The sequence below is a fragment of the Desmodus rotundus genome, chromosome 3, assembly GCF_022682495.2.
Source record: "Desmodus rotundus isolate HL8 chromosome 3, HLdesRot8A.1, whole genome shotgun sequence".
NCBI classification, from domain to species: Eukaryota; Metazoa; Chordata; class Mammalia; order Chiroptera; family Phyllostomidae; genus Desmodus; species Desmodus rotundus.
In genome coordinates this window covers 102,590,306-102,609,993 of record NC_071389.1, presented here as the reverse complement: position 1 = coordinate 102,609,993, position 19,688 = coordinate 102,590,306, and the positions used below count along the sequence as shown (strand labels likewise).

Here is a 19,688-nt window from a genome sequence, read left to right as displayed (position 1 = left end):
TACCAGCTTGGGCTCTCACTCACTAGTCTTGCTAAGCAATAGGCAAGAAACATAGCTTTAATAAAATTTTAATAAGAATATAGATTATTGGAGTTAAAATAAGCTGAAGAAAAACAGTCTAGGCATCAAATGCCATCTGATTTTTTTCTTTCAAAAACTGGATGGCACTTCTTTCCCCCTACAAAGTAGAATGCAAATTTATTTTTCTAATAGACTTGATGAATTTGCTTTACTCATTACATTCTCCTACTGGACTTGTCTTCCAGTGCACACAGTTGTGAAAACGCTTGTTGTGAAATTCAGCCTCTGGCCTTCTGTAAGAAGAGTGTTGGTTTCCCAACTTGAAACTTGATTTTGCTAATAAACATTAGTGCTGGGCTATAAATGAACTAATTAACCTAAGATAATGGCAAGTGCTTCAGACATCAATGTTTAAATCTATCACTTTAGTGAAATAATTAGAAGAAAATTCATAAAAGTTGAATAAGTTATTGAAGGTTGTATATACTGATATAAACATGAAGGTGTGAATAAGTGTTTGGCTGAAAAACAAACTAGCACTATATGGAACCAAATGAAGTTGTGGGCCTATTTACTCTGAGGGATACAGGCAATAAAGCTGTGAAGGTTTAAATTATATTTGTTTTCATGGGCACATACACACATACATCTATACATTTAAGCTTTGAGCTGTGGAATACTGTAAAGTGTATTACAGAAAACAAAGACAGTATGGGTTGTACTTGGGTCTAGCTACCAAGGCTGGAATCAGACAGGGTCATCATCCACACTGTGATATAAAGTTCCAGAGACTGAGCTAGACTGAGTGAGGTATTTATAAAAGATTTGAATAATAGTCAAGAGGAAAGCAAAAGAAAAACAGGAAAATTGGCCCTGAGTATAAGTTTGAGGTATGAATTCAAACCATGATATGATTTGATGTGATATGAGCTGGAAACAGGCACAACACTTTTTTGGTAATGGATCAATTTCCCTATAAAAATTAAACACGTACATATTCATACTATATTCCAATTTCAGGGAGTTTATGGACAACCAGACTTTTTTGTGAAGTCTTGGATACTTGTAAATGAATAATGGCGTAGACAGAGTACAAAATGGATCAGCGAAAGTGATTTGGATCAGAATGTGAATGAGTCTGAGACCTCTTCATCAGTTGAGAGAAGGGTGATGGCTTCAAGCAATGGACTTCAAATTAGTCCACAAAAGGCCCTGGCTGGTGTGGCTCAGTAGATTGAGTGCCAGACTATGAACCAAAGGGTTGTCACTTCAATTCCCAGTCAGAGCACATGCCTGGGTTTCGGGCCAGGTACCCAGTAGGGGGATTGCAGGAGGCAACCAGTTGTTGTGTCTCTTACACATCAATGTTTCTCTCCCTCTCTTTCTCCTTTTCTTCCCTTTTCTTTAAAAATAAATAAATAAATTCTTTAAAAAATTATTCTACCAAAGACTTAAGGTTGTATTTGTCAATCATACCACCAAAGCTGGGAAAAAAGTTTAGTTGCTGCTACAGGCAGGTAGTGGGATTCTGGGTAAGTGGAGATTTGGCCATGCTCTTCATTCAGAACAGCTTCCTCTACTTTTACTTATTTATATATTTGTATTCTATTTAAAATAGTAATTAGTAGATGAGTTATACTCCTTGTAAAGATATCTCTTCAAGACCCTGCTTTCAATTCTTCTGGATATATGTCCAGTAGTAGATCATATGCTAATTCAATTTTTATTTTTTTGAGGAACCACCATATTGTTTTCCATAGGGGTTGTCCCATTTTACTTTCCCATCAACAGTGTATAAGGGTTCCAATTTCTTCACATTCTTCCTAAAGCTTATTTTCTGTTTTGTTTTGTTTTGTTTTTTTAATAAGAACCATTCTAACAGATAAAAGTTGGTATCTCACTGTAGTTTTGATTTGTATTTCTCTAATGACTAGTGGTATTGAGCATATTTTCATGTATTTATCGGCCATATATCTTCTTGGTAGAAATATCTATTCAAGTCCTTTGCTCATTTTTTAATCAGGTTGTTTGTTTTTCATGAAGTGTAATTTGCCTATTTTTGTTGTTATTGTCATTGCCTGTACCTTTGGTGTCATATCCAGTAAGTCATGGCCAAATCCTGTGTTGTGAAGCTTTTGCTCTGTGTTTTTTTCTGAGAGTTTTATAGTTTTAGATCTTATATTTAGATCTTTGATTCATTTTGCATCAATTTTTTGCATACAGTGCTCTGCACCGGTCCAAGTTTATTCTTTTGCATGTGGATATCCAGTTTTCTCAGCACTGTTTGTTGAAAAAACTGTTGTTTCTCCATGGATAGTCTTGACACACTTATCAAAATTATTTGACCATATAGGTGAGGGTTTATTTCCAGGCTGTCTATTCCATTCCTTTGGCTTCTATGTTTGTCTTTATACCAGTACCACACTGTTTTGATTACTTTAGCTTTGTAGTAAGCTTTGAAATATGGAAGTATGAATCTTCCAGCTTATTTTTTCCTAAAATTGTTTTGGCTATCAAGGACACCTTAAGATTCTTTATGAATTTTGGCATAGGTTCATTTTTTATTTCTGCAAAAAATGTCATTGAGGTGTGGAGAGGGACTACAGTAAATCTATAGATTGCTTTGGGTAGTACTGATATCAACAATATTTCCTTTCAATCCATGAACATAAGATGTGCTTGTATTTATTTATGTCAGCTTTAATTTTTTTCAGCTATGTCTTCTGATGTTCATAGTACAAGTCTATCACTCCCTTGGGTAGGTTAATTCCTAAGTATTTTACTCTTTTGATGCTATTGTAAATTGAATTGCTTTTGTCATTTTCTCTTTAGATTATTTATTGTTAGTGTATAGAAATGCAACTGAGTTTTGTGTAGTAGTATCCTGCTACTTTGCTGAATTCATTTATTAGCTCGAATGATTTTTTTGTGAATCTTTAGGATTTCTATATATAAGATCAGATAATCTCCAAACAGATAATTTTAATAGTTTCTTTCCAGTTTGGATGTCTTATATATTTTTTCTTGCTTAATTGCTCAGGCTAGAACTTTCAGTACTATGTTGAATAGAGGCGGTAAAAGTGAGTATCATTGTCTTGTTCCTCATCTTAGAGAAAGACCTTTCAGTGTTTCAACATTATGTATGACATTTGCTGTGGATTTTTCATATATGGTTTTTATTATGTTGAGGTAGTTTCCTTCTGTTTCTTGTTTTTTGAGGTTTTTAAAAAATTATGAAAGTGTTAAATTTTGTGGAGTGCTTTTTCTGCATTAATTGAAATGATCATGTGAATTTCTTCCTTCATTCTGTTAACATGGCATATTACATTGATCAATTTTCATGCATTCAACCCTCTTTGCACTCCAGGAATAAATCCCTCTTTGTCATGGTGTATAATCTTTTTAATATGCTACTGAGTTTGGTTGAGGATTTCTGCTTCATGTTTATAAGAGACATTGGTCTGCAGTTTTTTGTGTGTCTGTCTAGCTTTGGTGTCATGATGATGCTGACTTCATAGATGAGTTACAAAGTGTTCCCTCCTCTTCAATTTTTTTGGAAAAGTTGGTGAAGAAATGGCTTCAGTTCTTTAAATTATTGGTAAAATTTATCAGGGGAGCCATCAGATCCAGAGCTTTTCTTTGTCAAGAATTTCTTGAGGAGAGGGGATTAAGAAGTACAATAGGTAGTTATAAAACAGCCATGAGGTCTTAAAGTACAGTATAGGAAGTGGATTGGCCAAAGAACTTACATGCATAACCCATGGACATGGAGAATGGTGTCAGGATTGCCTGAGGAAGTGGGGGGTGCTGGGTGGAGTGGGGCAAAAGGGGAAAACTCAGGACAACTGTAATAACATAATCAATAAAATAAAATAAAATAAGAGGTTTTTGAGTGCTGATTCAATCTTCTTATTAGTTTATAGGTCTATTAAGATTTCTGTTTCTTGGTGGTTAAGTCTTGGTAGGTTTTTGTGTTTCTCAAAATTTTCCATTTCATTTAGGTTATTCAATATGTTGGCATACAATTTTTCATAGTACTTTCTAAAAATCTTTTTATTTCTTACAATTGGTAGTAAATTTCCCATTTCATTTCTGATTTCAGTAAATTGCATCTTCTTTTTTCCTTAGTTCATTTAGCACTAAGTGTTTGTCAATTTTGTTCATCTTTTCAAAGAACTTTTGATTTCATTAATTTTCCCTATTATTTTTCTGTTCTCCATTTCATTTATCTCTGCTCTTGTTTTTATTATTTCCTTTTTCCTGTTAGCTTTGAGTTTAGTTTTTTTTTTCTTTTCTTTTCTTGTTCCTTGAGTTGTAAAGTTAAGTAGCTGATTTGGAATCTTTCTGGTTTTATGAAAATGTTCCTTTCATACTGCTTTTACTGTGTCCCATGTGTTTTGGTATATTTTGCTTTTGTTTTCACTAAAGTATTTTCTAATTTCTCCTCTGATTTCTTCTTTGATCCACTGGTTGTTTAAGCATGTGTTGTTTAATTTTTACAGACTTATGAATTTTCCATTTTTACTTCTCTTATTGGCTTCTAACTTTATCCTAGAGTGGTGGGTAAAGATACTTTGTATGATATCTGTATTTTAAAATATTGATTTAATTTTTGGTCTAAGATATGATCTATCCTGGAAAATGTCTTTTGTGATGTTGTAGTGTAAACCAATCTTGCAAATCCCAAGATAAACCCAACTACATCATAATGTTTTATCTAGTTTAATCGTTACTGGAGGTAGTTTGCTAATTTTTAAAGGCTTTTTGTATTTAGAAAGTATACTTCATGACTATCAAAATGAAAAGAGTTTGAGGTATTCTCTCTTTCTCTTCTCTGGAAAAGTTTACATAAGATTTACAATTAGCATCTCCTTGAGTATTTGGTAGAACTTTTCTGAAAATTCGCCTGGAGTTGGAGTTTTCTTGGTGGGAAAAAAACTCAACTTTTATTATTTTCTTTCGTAAGAGTACTCAGGCTTTCTAGTTCTGTCTTAGTTAGTTTTAATAAATTGTGTTTTCTAGCTATTTATACATTTCATTTACATTTAATTTTATTGGTATAAAGTTTTGCATAGTATCATCCTTTTATTTATTTTTTACGTTTTAAATTGAGATATAATTGACATATAGCATTATATTAGTTTCAGGTATACAAAATAATAATTTGATATCTGTATATATTGCAAAATGATCACCACAATAAATATAATTAACATATATCACTATATATGTAGTTACAATTTTTTTCTTGTGATGAGAATTTTTAAGATTTACTCTCTTGGCTAGTTTCAAAAATACAGTACAATCTAACAATAGCCAGGGGGGAGTGGGGTGGGGACAGTGGGAAGAGGGGATTACAGGAACTACTATAAAGGACACATGGACAAAATCAAGGGGGAGGGTGGAGGTGGGGGAGGGAGGTGGGTTCAGCTAGGGTCGGGTGGAGGGATGGGGAGAAAACGCATACAACTGTAATTGAATAACAATAAAAATTTAAAAAAAAAGAAATAAAAAAAATACAGTACAGAATTAACTATAGTCACCATGCTGTACATTACATCTCCTTGACTTACTCATTTGCTCTCTGTATCTATGAGCTTGGGGTTTTTGTTTGTTTTGATTCCACATTTGAGTGAAATCCAATGATAAATTGTCTTCCTTTGTCTGACTTATATCACTTAGTGTAATATCCTCAAGGTTCAACCATCTTGTCACAAATAGCCAGATTCCCCTCTTTATGGCTGAATAGTATTTCATTGTATATGCACCACATTTTTAAAATGCATTTATCTATGACGGCCTCTTAAGGCTGCTCTCATATCTTGACTATTGTAAATAATGCTGCAGCTCCTTTATCTTTTAGAATCTTATCTGGAACTTCAGTTGTGTCTCCTTTTTCATCCTTAAAACTAGTTTGTTTCTTTCCTTCTTGATTAATCTTACCTGAGGGTTTTTCCTACTTATGACTTTTACAACATTTAAATTCTTTTTTCTAAATTTGAAATAATATATGCACCTCTATGGTCATTGCAGCACTATTTACAATTGCCAAGATTTGGAGGCAGCCCAAATGTCCATCAGTAGATGAGTGAGTAAAAAAGCTTTGGTATGTTTACACAATGGAATACTACTCAGCTATAAAAAAAAAAAAGAAAAGAAAAAGAAAGAAGGAAACTTACCTTTTGCCACAACATTGATGGACCTGAAGAGTATTATGCTAAGTGAAGTAAGCCAGTCAGAGAAGTACAAGTACCATATGATTTCACTTTTTGGAAAATCTAATAAACAAACTAAACTAACAAGCAAAATAGAAACAGGCTCATAGATACAGAGAACAGACTGACAGCTGTCAGAGGGGAGAGGGATTGGGGGACTGTGTAAAACGGTGAAGGGATTAAGAAAAAAAACTCAGACACAGACAACAGTATGGTGATACCAGAGGAAAAGTAGAGTGGGGGAGGTAGAAGAGGACAAAGGAGGATAAATGATGATGGAAGGAGACATGACTTGAAGTTGTAAACTCACAATACAGTATACAGATGATGTATTATAGAATTGTACACCTAAAACTTATATAATTTTATTAACCAATGTCACCCCAATAAATTCAATAAAAATTTTAAATATAAAAATTTAAAAAAATTTGAAAATGAAATAAAATTTGCTTTTACATTTCTCATATATTTTTAAACCAATTTGATACCAAAATTAATTTTTCTCATAATGTTATTAGCACAAATCTTCAGGTACTCTAGCATATTCAAATTTAAAAATGCAAATATCCCATTCTTCCGTTGAAGAGACCACAAATGCGGCAGAGGCTTGAACACTACAGTGAATGGATTTGCATAATAAGATTGCCAAGCTAATAGTTCTTACTTCTACCACTTTTCCTGAGCTCTTTTGAGTTAGAAAAATATTTTCTACAACTTAAGTAGCATTTGGAAATCAGATTTGTCAGGAGCCTATAAAAGTCATAGACTAGAAAACATTTTTTTCCAAAATAATTTTTTGTTTCTAATTTCAAAGTTAATTGCATTATGGTCAAAGAATATGGTTTGTGCATTAGTAATTCTTTGAAATTTGTGGGGGCTAGCCTGATGGCCTTGTGAATTTCTTTAGATATTCTACACGGACTTGAGAATGATGTTTTCTCCCGGTTTTGGATGTGGTGTTCCATATTTGTTCATTATATTTAACATTATTAATTGTGCTATTTATAACTTCTATGTCCTTTTCTTTTCATTTTATTTATTTATTGATTTTAAAGAAAGAGAGGAAAGGAGAGAGAGAGAGAAAGAAACATCCATTTGTTGTTCCACTTATTTATGCATTCACTGGTTGATGCCTTGACTGGGGATTGGACCTGCTATCTTGGCATATTGGAACAACACTCTAACCAACTGAGCTACCCTGCCAGGGCCTATATCCTTGTCTTTTTTTCTCTGCTTGTTCTATCAATTACCGGGAAAGCTCTTTTAATGTCTGATTAAGTTGGTGGATTTGTCAGTTTATCTATATATGGTCACTTTTAAAAGAAAATAATTCTCTACTAGTCATTTGCAATTATATTAAATAAATCACATTTTGAGAACTTTCTAGCTTTTCCTTTTCACCTGATCTTTTTACATAAGTCGTACTAACAATTGCCCAATCCTAATCTTGAATTGAATCCTGGGAGTCTTAGTGAAATATATGGTTGTTCTTATTATTGTTAATTTATAGTAAAAATAAGAGCTGCCATTTATGGAATATCCACCATGTGCTAGGCATTGGGCCAGGTGCTTTATTTATAATAAAAGTCCTTTTATCTAGCATAATCGGGACAAGCAGCTGGTTAGTTCACTGAGAAAGTTAATTAAAGTGAGGAATTAGTAAGATACAATACATACTTTAAACATTTTATTTGGACTTAAAATGCATGCTTACTACATGTACATTCATTAACCAATCTTTATTTATGTTTCTGTTTAGTGGAGTTTATCCTTTTTCATGCATAGACTACACCTGTATTGCATTGTCAAGAATGTCTAGTTTCTGTTCATGTAGATTGGAGGGAGAACCCAAAGAAATCTTCAAAACAACATGAGCGCAGAAAAGCAATAGAAAATTTTTTTATTGCTTTTAGAGAGAGAGGAAAGAGAGGAACATCAATGAGAGAGAGAAGCATCAATTAGTATGGGACAGGACCAGGGACTGAACTTACCCAGAGTAGGAATGGAACCTGCAATTAGGTGTGAGCCTTGACAGGGAATCGAACCCACAAGCTTCGGGTTACTGGTCAACACTCCAACCAACTGATACACCAACCAGGGCCAAATATGATTTTAAAACAAACAATACTTATCTTGCCCACATCTCATTTGATTAACAATTGTTTAGTACCTCATCTTTATTGAGTTCACTTACTTCAATTTAATTTTTTTGGGGGGTGGGCATTTTAATTCTTTATGGAAACTTTCTCGTACTCATATTCCTCTGGCTGATATCATGTTTACATAATGTTTACTCAAATTACATAATTATAGTAACAATTATTATGATGCAAACAGACTGGGAATAAACAACTCTGACTCCTTGAGAATATGCAGCCCTAAACAGAGGCAGAGGTCTAGCTGCACTAGAGAGCAGCCGTCTAGCCAGGAGCATTTTGTGTGCCATTGTACTAATGAATTCTGAATCTGTGCGTTAAGAGTTTAATGCTTTAGTTTGCTAATGTCCTACAAATAATCGTTATAAATTTTCTTAATTTTATGTTTCAGAGATGGAGATTTGAAGAAAACTGGGCACAGGCTCAGCAAAACCAAAGAGAAGAGAAACAGAAAAAGAAATAAAAAGAACACTCATAGTGAAACCATGGAGGAAACCTCATTTGAAACTCTAGATTTCTTATGCCGTGTGTTCAGGACCCATCTCAGAATGAAGGGGAAGATGAAGACTTGAAGTGACTGAAAGAGAATCAGGTGTACCTTCACTGGTGGTCTGGGAAACAAACTGGGAGATTTAGGGAATGGCCTTAAAGATGAAATGCAGGACAACATAAATCCTTAAGACAGTTTCCCAAATGTTATGTCGGTAGTTGAGTTGGCCAATACATCAAAGAATTACCTACCTAAGGAAGACTTGTTTCTACGTTTGTCATTGAGGCCAAATGAAAACTCCTATTACTTGTCCAATAGCGACTCAAAACCTTTCCTGTGTAACAGGTGATGACTGCTCTGGCACAAAGGTAGACAAACACATTGGAAATGGGCTTACTGTGGTATTCGACATCTAAGACCAATTTGCTGAAACCCCAGTCTCATTTATACAGAAGAGAGAGGTGGTAGATGAAAGTCTTCTGAAAGAAACAATTCTGAGCTCTCAGTATGGATCCAGAACTTCAGATAAAGCTTTAGGAAAGGAACAAGGAGGAAATACAACTAAAAGCAATTGGGCTCTTCCCACCTCAAATAACTTATCTGATGAAGAATTATAGCTGAGCTCTGATAGATAACCCTACTCTGGTAGCTGGCCAGATGGACCTCTTAAGTTTCTCAGGGAACAGAGATCAAAGAAAGATAGATGGCAAAAGCTGGCTGGTCCTGACAGTAAGGGGCAAATGATTAAATTGGTCTCTACTTCTAAAGGAGCATGGGGACCAGGAAGCAGTCCAGAAACATCGATAGAGGAGGAGCTATTGATAGAAAATGAAGGTTTGTCACTTCCAGCTGAGAACATAAGATTCAATCATAGAAACAGAAACAGGTCTCTTTGTAAACTGCTTATTTAAACTGGATATATCCCAACGAGTGCCTTACACTAAACAAAGAATAGGAAGAAGAGGCAGAAAAGAATTTTTAATTTGGCACCAAAATTTAACTTACTGAGACAGTCATATCAATGTAAGAGAAAGGGGGAAATGTGACTTGTTAACAGAAAGCCATGTACTAAAAATTATTTTGGAAGAAGAAAAAGGTAGAATTTCAGAAATAAATGCGATGACAATAAGCAAAACCATATCATTCAGTCATTATCCTTATTTTACTCTGATATTACCAAAGATCTTCCTCTAAATGTTGGTGGACAATTTGACTCTCATTACCTGCCATTTAAGAGACTAAGACACTCTGAATAGTGTTTTTATAAAAGCCCTGTTCCTTCTCATGTGCTACAATCTACAGCCAGCTTTTGGAAGATATCTTGTACAGAGAAGATACCATTTTTGACTTTCCAGTCTCAGACCGGAGTAGGTAATAAGCTAAATAACAGAGGGTTTATGTCCCCACAAGTTTTAAGTAACCCACCTGTTATTTTGTCATCTGTTAGGATCACTTGTGATCTTCATTTTTTAAATGAAAAGTTTGGTGAAAAGCTTGAAGCCCTGGGAAGAAATTAAGCTATTACAGTTCTTACAAACTGAGGGAAATCAATATTCAACAAACACTGACCTTGATTTACTTGAGCTACTATGATCACAAGGGTTTACCTTTCAACTAGTAAAGCTTTGTGAGTTTCCTGGAGTTCCAGTAGGTAAATTGTGTTTATTTTCTACAAATAAAAAGTCCACTATAATATATATGAATATTTTTTTAGGTGTTTCTACTTGGTGTTAGTGATTCCATGCAATTAATTATGTGATGCTTTTCAGCAGTGGAAGAGGAGGACTCATAGCAAATGGTGTTTGATCTTCAGAATTGTGTGCCTTGTCCCTACCTCTGTGACCAATAGTCTTTTTTTTTTTTTTTTTTTTAATTTTATTTTTAGACAGAGGGGAAGGGAGGGAGAAAGAGGGAGAGAAACATCAATGTGTGGTTTCCTCTCACGCCCCCCACTGCCGACCTGGCCTGCAACCCAGGCATGTGCCCTGACTGGGAATGGAACCAGTGACCCTTTGGTTCACAGGCCAGCACTCAATCCACTGAGCCACAACAGCCAGGGGAGCCGATAGTCTTAAATGTATCTGAGCACATAGAATACGTGGACCCTCAATTTAAATAGGCACTGGGAAGAGTGTAGGAAGACTTGGGCAAACAGTGATTATGTAACAGAGATGGACTGCTTTTTTTTTTTTTTTAAACTCTTACATTCTACATTTCCCTTGTTTGGCACATGGCCCTTTCCTTTCTCAGTCATAGGATGGCATGTAGATATTAAGAATAGTGAAGAAGGATATAGTAAAGATTAAATGATGAAAAAGAATCACCTGTAATAGTTGAATTTGATTTTTTTTTTAATCCTAACCTGAAGACCTTTCTTTTCATTGCTTTTAGAGAGAGAGGAAGGATGAGAGATATGTTTGTTTGTTTGTTTGTTTTAGAGAGGGGGGAAGAGAGAGAGAAACATCAGTGTGAGAGAGAAACGTCAATTGGTTGTCTTTTGTACACTTTCCAACTAGGGACTGAACCTGCAACCTGGGCATGTGCCCTGACTGGGACTCAAACTGTTGACCTGTTGGTTTGCTGGATGACACTCCCATCCACTGAGCCACACCAGCCAGTGCGAATTTAATTTTTAAAGACTGTCTGAGAAGGGCATTGAAAAGATTAGAAAGGGGTCTGACTGGTGACTTGAAAGGTTCCTTCAGGTTCTTAAGATTATTCTTGGAAATGAAAAATTCACTTGTGAATAAAAAAGGTGGAAATACAATTTTTTACTATTCTAAGTAAATTTCCTCCTAAACAATAAGCCTATTTAAGATGCTAAATGTCTTAAAGCAGAAATGGAGCACATATGCCAACGTTTCCTTGTCTGTAAGTCAGTTGCACGTGTCGGTGATTTCATGCAGTTGCACGCGTACCCTTCCTTAAGGACAGAAGTTGTAAAAGGTGAGAGGTCACAGCTCCAAGCCCTAAAGTTTCTCTGTATCTTCCTGGCATTCTTTCTCTTCTGCTCCCGCCAGGGTACTTGGGCCCTGCGCCCTTACCAGCTTGTCTTCCAGAGTTTATTACTTTGCTCCTAAACTGCTGTTCTGGACAAAGTCGTTGCAGCTCAGACCCAAGATTGGCTAAGTCTCAGGGCCAGGGGGTCTCCTTTATCAGCCTGCCCTTGGAGTTCAGTTACCATGTTTACCGTTTTTGTAAACTTTGTGAATAATCACATCTCAACTATTTGCTACAATTTTCTGTTCTCCTAGATGCACCAAAGAAACATGCCAGTTTAAAAAATTATAATACATTTGTTGCTTTGGGGAATTTAATAAGATAATTGAAGTCATTTTAGGTTAGGGATCATATTCCAAGGTCCATATTCTGAAGTGGTACGCAAAATTTTTTGTGTCATTTCCTGCTATTTTCCTGGGAGAAAGCCTATAGATAATCTCAGCTTCTCTTTTTGTTAACCCAAAAAGATTAACAATCACTACTTAGATCGGTATCACAAAGCACAAAGACTCTAACCTTCTCTGCCCTTGAATGTACAATACCATTGTGATTAACATAATCATCAAGCATCCATTAATTAAGTTTTGGAACCCATTTTAGAGGAAATAGACCTCATTCATTAAGTAGGTTACCTTCTAAATGGGGAGACAAAACTAATACAAAACAAAATTATTGCACATAGAAAATATGAATGACCACCTTATAAATATTTTGAGTGAGGTAAGCAGCGCTAAAGGGATTGTGGAAGAAATATGGGGTTATGGTTTTGTCTAGGACGGCTTATTTGTGGCAGTTAATATAAGTAGTATTTAACAAATGTGGCTTAAAATGGAAAAAAAGTCACATTTAGAAATGGCATGTTCTTTAAAAAGAAGAGAAAACTAAGTGGAGGCTGTAAAATGATTCGTGTGGCTAGGCGGGACAAGCTAAGCGCTGGTCTCTCTAAGGCCAGTGGCCTTGAAATAAGGCAGGGAACTCAAACAAGTGTTAGGAGCTCTGCAGGCACAGTGGGATTATATAGGAGAGACATATTTAGGCCTGAAGAAAGCAAACTAATTGCCTATGTTGCTGGAATATGTGAGTACAGGAAAAAAATATTTTGTGTGCTTTGGTGTGGCTGAAATGTATATATCAGTGTTTGGACTTGTTTATGAGCATCTTAATTGTTTGTGACGATTTCCCCTACACACACACTCTTATGCGGAAGGAGCAATTAGCAAGACTATATTTGCTATAGTTGCAATGTTTTATACTTGTCACAGGAAAGGACAACTACCTAAATCTTATGCTCTGTAACAGTACCAGTACATTTATATTAAAAATAAACTGGATGGCCAAAAAGTTTGTTCAGTTTTAAAGCAAAAATAAAAGGCACATTTTTCATTTTCACCAATAACTTTATGAATAACGTATTCACCATTTTGTTTCTTTACCTTCTGCCACCTTTCAGGCAACTTCATAATTCCATCTTCCCAAAACTTTTTCTCTCTTTGAGCAAAGAACTGTTCTAGGTGCATTTTGCAGACTTCCAGGGAATTGAAATTTTTTCCATTAACGGAATTTTGTAAAGATCAAAATAAATGGAAATCCGCAGGTGCAGTGTCTGGTGAATAAGGTGGATGAATCAGAACTTCCCAGCTAAGCTGTAACGGTTTTTACCTCGTTGTCAAAGAAGCATGCGGTCTTGCGTTATCCTGATGGAAGATTATGTGTTTTCCACTAATTCCAGATGCTTTTTGTCAAGTGTTGCTTTCCATTGGCCTAATTGGGAGCAGTGCTTTTGGAAGTAATTGTTTGGTTTTTCTGGGAGTAGCTTATAAAAGAGGACTCCCTTCCAATCCATACACACAGCATCACCTTGTTTGGATGAAGACGGCTCTTGGTGTGGTTGGTGGTGGTTCATTTCACTTGCCCCACGATCTCTTCCATTCCACATTATTGTAAAGTACCACTTTTTATCACCTGTCATAATTTGTTTTAAAAATGGAATGTTTTCGTTATGTTTAAGTAGAGAATCACATGTGGAAATAGGGTCAAGGTTTTTTTCCACTTAACTTATGTGGAGCCCAAACATCAAAGCAATTAACATAACCAAGCTGCTGTAAATGATTTTCAACACTTAATTTGGATATTGACTATGTCAGCTCTATCTGATGTGGTATAACATTGATTTTCTCAATTAATGTCTTGATTTGATTGCTATCAACTCCAACCTGTCTACCCAACCATGGAGCATCGTCCAGAGAGAAGTCTCCAGCATGAAACTTCTCAAACCACTTTTGACACATTCGATCAGTCACAGCACCTTCTCCATACACTGCGCAACTTTTTTTTTTTGCGTTTCCATTGCTTTTTTACCTTTCTTGAAATAATAAAGCATAATGTGCCAAAAAGGTACATATTTTCTTCCATCTTCCATATATTAAAATGGCTACACAAAAATTCACCAATTTTGATAAGTTTTTTAATGTACACTGATACAACAGCTGTCACAATACAATCCAACAAAATTGTTTCAAGTGAAGTTAAAGACAACCAAGCACTACTAGAGCCAGCTTATGGAAAAAAACTGAATGAACTTTTTGGCCAACACAATAGTTATTGTTATATGTTTATAGTTATATTTAATGAGAACATGAACTATCATACACAGTGTCTTACATAGATATTCACATAAGCATTTCCATTGAGTCTGGATAGCGTTTACAAATAGAAGATAAAGGTCTGAGACAAGCTAATGCCTGCTGTAGCAAAAAAAAATCTTCAGAACCTGGCTTTTACCATTCTGGTGATCTAGGTATCATGTTTGCATACCTACACACTTGGGGTAAAAATCTGTGACAGTACAGGTAAAATCCCACCCCTTTTTTTCCTACAGAGTCTTTGTTGCCTGACGACTGTGTGGTTCCCCTCAACTGGAAGACACTGAGTATGAACTATTTGCAATAAAAGACGTCAGTAAAGGTATATTTTTATGGCTTTTAAAGAACTTCTCTAATTGAAAAAAAACACTTGCAGAAAACCTGTTTATCAAATGTAACATGAAGAGCGACATCTCTTATATTAGAGAAAGAATATATGTGGATGGGTGGGTAATATATGCATGTTTCTTTCAATTGGTCCCAAAGAGAAAGTTGCAAGGTGGTATAAAGACCCATTGGGTGACGAAGGTGCCCGTTTAGGAGAGTCATTTTCTCTTGTCCAGCCTGCAATCCTGATAGGGTAGAGGTACAACCACAAATTAGGTTCCTGTTTACTTGATTTGGAAGCGCCTCATTATTGGTGCTCTGTTGGTCCATAGTGAGAGATATGACTATTCTGTCAGGCTGTTAATTTTCCAAGTGGCTGGTGGATGACAGGCTGGGAAGGGTAGAAAGGTCATAGAGACTCTTGAAAAGCCAGGCCTCTATGTAACAGAATGGGGAGAGGGTGGCTGGAGTTCTATTTACAGTAATTGATGGTGATTTAAATGTACTCAGTGGCAATGCTAAATTTATGTTTTCAAATAAATAGTAAAATCAAGGTTTAGTGAAATATTATAGAAGTATATAGTTCATGACACTAGGTATTTCTTAACTGTTCACATAAATGCTGCTTTGGGAAAATAGATTCGTTTTATATGCCCAGTTAGTAAAACCAAATATATTTTTTCTAAACTCCTTGTTTGCCTTCATTCCCCACGGCAGCCTCTTGCCACCTAAATACACACATACATACACACCCAATACTTCAAATGTTTAAATTGACACTTGTGGTTACTCTGTTTCTTTTGTCATTTTGGGAGTATCTCTACATGAGTTAAATGACAGTGCAAATTTAACCCTAATGCCAAATATTAATCATTTATGTTTTTAAATTAAAGTTTCTAGAAAAGACAGAAAAGGACCGGCTAATAAATGAGAATTCCTTGAACTGTAAATACAATTTATCCCAGAGACCTCAATATGATCAGAAAGAAATGAGTGTTGACGTTATTTGGTTGTAATAACTTATACGTACCACCACTAGAAAGTAAATGTAAAACATGTAGTCTGTTACCATAGCAACCCTGTGCACTGTTGCACATATGATGTATTTATTTCCTTTAATGTAGATGTTCTTGTGGAATACAACAAAGCTGAGATTGTTGCTACCAAATTTATTTTTCAACTTTGTTGATTAGAACATTTTACAGCATTCTGTCAACACACGATGTAGGAGAGGCTCACCGCTGCCCTGACTGACGTGTGAGGGAGGGCTGGCAATTAGGGCTGTGGTTTATATTTAAATATCAAAGAGTCTCTAGGAAAAGAGGTAATACATGTAGACAAACTCATGTTATATTTTAAACATGACATCAAGTTGACATGGAAATAAACATGCTGCATTACTTAACTTTTCTTCCAATGCATAAATTATGAAATAAACACAGCTGCTATGATTTCAGTGTATATGTGTCTGCATTTGATAAGAATTGAATGCAATGCATTTACCATGTTTTCTCTCTTCATTTTAACTCATTTCTAAGAGTTGTCTGTGTTTTCCTTTCTAAACTAGAAATACACATATACCCAGTAAAAATATTTCATTTGTTTTAAACCTGGTTCTGCTCAAAGAAAAAGGAGATGGAGTAAAGATCTGAGTAAAGTGTTTAGAGATTTGGAGGGACCACTAGAAAATGGGGGATAAAGTGATACGGGAAGAGGTAAGAGGCTCTGAGGGACCGCAGTGACGGGAGGTAAAGAAATGCATTCACGGGAGCAACAAATGTTTATCAAGTTGCCTCAATTCAGACTGTTCTGTTTAAGGAGGATCTGGCAGTGAAAACATCCCTGCTCTCATGGGGTTCATGTTATAACCCAAGTTAGGAGGGGAGTGCCGCCCCTTCCCCCAGGAGGTGGCCCCAGTGTGACACCAGTACAGTAGCAAGCATTTAACTGTCTGTCTGCCAAATTTGGGTGTTTTGCGTCAAGGATACTTTTTGAACCATATTTGTGATTTTGTATGTGCATTTTCAACATTCGTGCTAAACTATTCTCTGTAAACCTGGTCTTCTCTTCACAGAGCACATATCCCATATTATTAATCTTGCTTTGTTGGGGAAATTTACGGGTGCTGTGCTATGTACAGATTTTTTACAGTTATAATGAGAATGGGCAGGCCTCCCTATTTTGTGTTTGGTATAATGTACTGATCAGCGGGTCTCAAGAGGCAAATAGAAATTTAGAAAGAGGGAAAGAGCAGGAGAACATGGCTGGCTCTGGGAGCCACATTCCTGCCTATTCAAAATCCTCACTCCGTCAAGGAGGTGGCAGAGAGTACTGGAAAGAGTCTGGGTTTCAATCTTGAAGGTACTGATGACTATGACCTTAAATTACCCTCTCAGAGCCTCAGTTTCTTCACCTGTAAAAAAATAGGTTTATAATACCAACCTGTCATGGGGATATTAAGTGAGGATTAAATGAAATAACTTGCACAAAGTACTTAGCATAGTGCCTGAGAAATAATAGGCTGTTTGGTGAGAGTTAATTCCCTTCGCCTAAATACCTCCTTGAATTCAAGCATTGTTTTTGAAGTGCCCTTGGCAAAATAGAAGTTGTGGTATCATGGAGAGCAAATTTATTGACTAGATAAACTTGTTAATGCTTTTGTGTGAATTAGTATATTGATCATTGACTTTATAATATAGATAGCTGATCCTCAGGGAATGGAAGGTAGAACAGATTTTGATTTAGAGACAGGAAGCTGGGCAACATCCGGGAGACAGGCTCTCGAGTGAGGCAGGAACAAACAGGATATGGGAATTGTGGAGACAGTATGAAGTCCTAGCTTCCAGCACAGTGGCATCAACCGGGGACCAGCCTGGGAAACTGACAGCAAACTCTGTCACCATTTTGCTTGGGCTTGTGTGTTTGCTGTTCAAGATCCTAATCACGAAAGGGTGCTCAGTGCCAACCTGGAGGACTTTGTCCAGCAATATACTCACTGGGTGGCAAAACTGGTTTGAATAATCTGTCCAACCATTCTCGATTAGTTTTCTCAATAATAAAATACTCAACAAAAGAGGTAACAACTAGAACATTTTGTGATCTAATTTTGAAGGTGTTTGCCATAATCAAATTTGTTTTATAAAAGAATTAAGGCACAGAAAACTCGAGTGTCTTACAATATTTTTAAAATAGCATCAGGATAGAAGGGTAGGCCCTATATCTAAGTATGGGCCTGTGATTCCATTTCAAGATATCTGAAATCCAAAAAAAACTCTGAAAACCAAAAGTTGATTTTGTTTTGTTTTATTTCTTAAATGTTTGTCATTAAAAGTAAGTTGTAGCAAAACTTGACCTGACAGGTTGATTATACTCATTTATCCCACTTAGTGTCGTTAACCAACAGCGAGTGAGGTCCCGCTACCTGCCACCATCCTCCAGAAGATTGGTGAAAAAGGAAAGGAGTTTTTTTTTTCAAAAGCTATACAACTTTGGAATAACAGCTTTCCATATGCATTAGTCATTTAAACCTATCAACTAAGGCTGAAATCTTTTTAACTCTTGAGTTATAGCTTTAATTACTTAAGCCTATCAACTAAGGTTAAAATCTTTAACTCTTGAGTTCTTCTCTCATTCCCTGTTAGTTTTTAACTATCTTACTTCTATAAGGTCAGTTTATAAACTAAATACAACAGAAGATATAAGAGCTACACAACTTTGGAAGGATGGCAGGCTTCTGCCTCAGAGCCTGTCCCTTCTAGAACACCCTAAGAAAGATAACCCTGCCACTCTCTGCCAGGCCAGACCAATCCTAGGCTGTGCCTGGAGTTACTTCTCCCATTTAAAATACAGTCCTTTGGGAAACACAGGCAGCTACAGAACAATCATCCAGGCATCCTAGAGGAAGAGAAAGAGAGCTAATCTCTGCTTCCTTCAGTTTAAACCTTCCAGCCCAGAATTCCATGTGCACTTGGAGGTGTTCAGCTCCTCAGCCAATCCCATCCTAGACTGCTTACCATTGCGTTGGGCAACCTCTTTCTACAGCTCTTCCCTACTCCTCCCCAGTCATCTGATCAGATCTCTGTATCAGTATGACTGTGCATAGATTTCACTGCAGAAATATTAATGTTTAATTACTAGGGGCAGCCCCAAACCCCAGTCAGAGTTTAAAATTATACAAATAAACAATGTTCTTTCTGAATTCTGAAACACATCTGACCTGAAGGACTTCGGTTAAGGATTGTGGGAATTTGCATCAGGTTCTTTTTAAAAATTATGTTTTAGTTTACTTTGTACTTAACAAACTTCAAATATAAGAATTCGTACCTGGTAAATATGTCAGTTTTCAGACAGGGAGCCTCACCCATCATGTTCCCCATCTCCATTCCTCCCCAACCTGCCTTATCTTCTCCAGGAAGTAAACCTCTAGGCTTCCCTGAAGGGCAGCTGCCCTGATTCTGTGCATGTTTGTTTCTTTTTTTTTGGTCTTTCTTTTTAATTTTTAGAGAGAGCAGAAGGGAAGGAGAAAGAGAGGGAGAGAAACATCAATGTGTGCTTGCCTCTTGTGAGCCCTCAACTGGGGACCTGGCCCACAACCCAGGCATGTGCCCTGATTTGGGAATAGAACCTGAGATCTCCTGGTTCCTGGTTCCCAGGCTCGTGCTCAATCCACTGAGCCATACCAGCCAGGGCACATGTTTGTTTCTTAAACAGACTTTCAACTTCACCTTCCTGTTTAGAGTCTCACTTCCAGACCCAAATCTTCCGGTGGCTGAAATTTTAGAGGTTATGCAGGGTAAATTGTGCTGCTTATTGGCTTTCTATAATTTTGGGTATTTTT

At 36.2% G+C, this 19,688-nt stretch overlaps 1 pseudogene; it reads left to right on the top strand.

Annotated features, from left to right (window-relative positions):
- LOC123478752 (uncharacterized) overlaps positions 1-19,688 on the top strand; it is a 62,214-nt pseudogene that overhangs the window by 17,655 nt on the left and 24,871 nt on the right.